A 3,215-nucleotide genomic window follows, 5' to 3' on the forward strand; every position below is an offset into this window, starting at 1 on the left:
AGAGAGTGTGTTGAGGTTTTTTCAAGTAGAAATGTGAAAAAAGTGTGTGTGTGTGTGTGTGTGTGTGTGTGTGTGTGTGTGTGTGTGTGTGTGTGTGTGTGTGTGTGTGTGTGTGTGTGTGTGTGTGTGTGTGTGTGTGTGTGTGTGTGTGTGTGTGTGTGTGTGTGTGTGTGTGTGTTAATCCGCATCTGCTGAATGGCCGAGATGGTCCTCACTGCAGAACACGAAATCCTGAACACGTTGGATCCAGATCCAACTCCTCCCACCTTACATATACCTAAACCTACCAATCTCCACCCCTTATATCTGGATCCAGCTCACGAAGTTGAACCTGATTGTGTCATAATCTTTACAACCACTAGAGGTCAGAATAACACAACACACACACACACACACACACACATCATCATCATCATCATCATCATGAACTGTGTGTCTGATGTGTTTGTTCGGAACAGTGAAAAAATCTTATTAGTGTTGTAGAATTTTACATGTGACATTTAAATGTTCAAAGTCGTTGTTGTTTGTATGTGAGTTGAGAAGACACACACGCGCACACACGCGTTAGATTGCTGGCGTCTGATGTGATGTGAACTGTTCTTTATGAAGTGTGTGTGTGTGTGTGTGTTGAGTGAATTTCAGCAGCACAGACAGAGAGACAGAGGTCAATGTTGAGAAGAGATCATCATTCACATGATCCGACACACACACACACACACACAGACAATAAACACATTGAGTGTGTGTGTGTGTGGGTCGTTTGTCAGTGGTATTGAGTGGGTGAGTGACACTAATGACCTGTGATGAGCACATCTCTCTCGCTCTCTCTCTCTCTCTCTCTCTCTCACACACACACACACACACACACAGAGAGAAGAAGCAGATCACCAGTCTAATGATAACCATCACCAGAACCATAAACATGAATATTGTGGTAAGCTGTTGAATATGAGCTTCTCCAGGTAATCTAAAGGTGTTCGCTGACAGGAGCGTCTGCGATTCGCTGATCAAGGAGTGTCACATGACCAGTGATGTCATGAGCGAGGCATTCGGCCTCCTGTCAGACGCATCATCAACATCTCCTCTGGAGCCATACAGGAAGTGGAGCTGCCACTGCTTCCTGTTGTGATGTCATCGGGTGTGCGTCTCCGTGGCGACCCCTGGGGGCCCCTATTGTCCCCGCCTGAGTCTTTGTTCAGGGTTAATGTGTGTCAGATATACAAGCCTCTCGAGTGTGTGTGTGTGTGTATGTGTGTGTGTGTGTGTGTGTGTGTGTGTGTGTGTGTGTCACGAACAGATGGAAATATTCCACAGAAACACACAGATGAAGACGAGTAAAGAAACGAGACAGTGAGATGTTAAACCATTCTGAGCTCATGATGATGTCTTCATCCAGTATTTGGTGCTTGACCTCCCTGAACTCAGCTGAGCTGAATACACTACTGTCTCCTGTAGAGCGGCTGTAGAGCTGGGCTAGTGAGTCGCTTCATAACTGAACTCTGCAACATTGGCTGATTCAGCTGAATTTAATCAAATTGAACTCATTTGAATTTGTTGCATAAATGATGAACTTGGCAACATTGACACCGTTATTGATCTCAATTGAATCTAATTGAACTGAATTGAATTTGTTTCATAACTGATGAACTTGGCAACATTAATTTTGTTATTGAACTGAATTGAATTTGTTTCATAATTGATCAACTTTGCAACATTGACACCGTTATTGAACTCAGTTGAATCAAATTGAACTGAATTGAATTTGTTTCATAACTGATGAACTTGGCAACATTAATTTTGTTATTGAACTGAATTGAATTTGTTTCATAATTGACCAACTTTACAACATTGACACCGTTATTGAACTCAATTGAATCAAATTGAACTGAATTGAATTTGTTTCATAATTGATCAACTTTGCAACATTGACACCGTTATTGAACTCAATTGAATCTAATTGAACTGAATTGAATTTGTTTCATAACTGATGAACTTGGCAACATTAATTTTGTTATTGAACTGAATTGAATTTGTTTCATAATTGATCAACTTTGCAACATTGACACCGTTATTGAACTCAGTTGAATCAAATTGAACTGAATTGAATTTGTTTCATAACTGATGAACTTTGCAACATTGACACCGTTATTGAACTCAATTGAATCTAATTGAACTGAATTGAATTTGTTTCATAACTGATGAACTTGGCAACATTAATTTTGTTATTGAACTGAATTGAATTTGTTTCATAATTGATCAACTTTGCAACATTGACACCGTTATTGAACTCAATTGAATCAAATTGAACTGAATTGAATTTGTTTCATAATTGATCAACTTTGCAACATTGACACCGTTATTGAACTCAATTGAATCTAATTGAACTGAATTGAATTTGTTTCATAATTGATCAACTTTGCAACATTGACACCGTTATTGAACTCAATTGAATCTAATTGAACTGAATTGAATTTGTTTCATAACTGATGAACTTGGCAACATTAATTTTGTTATTGAACTGAATTGAATTTGTTTCATAATTGATCAACTTTGCAACATTGACACCGTTATTGAACTCAATTGAATCAAATTGAACTGAATTGAATTTGTTTCATAACTGATGAACTTGGCAACATTAATTTTGTTATTGAACTGAATTGAATTTGTTTCACTACTGATGAACTTGGCAACATTGACACTGTTATTGAACTGAATTAAATCTAATTGAACTCAATTGAATTTGTTTCATAATTGATCAACTTTGCAACATTGACACCGTTATTGAACTGAATTGAATCTAATTGAACTGAATTGAATTTGTTTCATAACTGATGAACTTGGCAACATTGATTTTGTTATTGAACTGAATTGAATTTGTTTCATAATTGATCAACTTTGCAACATTGACACCGTTATTGAACTCAATTGAATCAAATTGAACTGAATTGAATTTGTTTCATAACTGATGAACTTGGCAACATTCATTTTGTTATTGAACTGAATTGAATTTGTTTCATAATTGATCAACTTTGCAACATTGACACCGTTATTGAACTCAATTGAATCAAATTGAACTGAATTGAATTTGTTTCATAAATGATAAACTTTGCAACATTGACACCGTTATTGAACTCAATTGAATCAAATTGAACTGAATTGAATTTGTTTCATAATTGATCAACTCTGCAACATTGACACCGTAATTGAACTCAATT

Source organism: Scardinius erythrophthalmus (assembly GCF_964197995.2).
Source record: "Scardinius erythrophthalmus genome assembly, contig: HAP1_SCAFFOLD_492, whole genome shotgun sequence".
NCBI lineage: Eukaryota > Metazoa > Chordata > Actinopteri > Cypriniformes > Leuciscidae > Scardinius > Scardinius erythrophthalmus.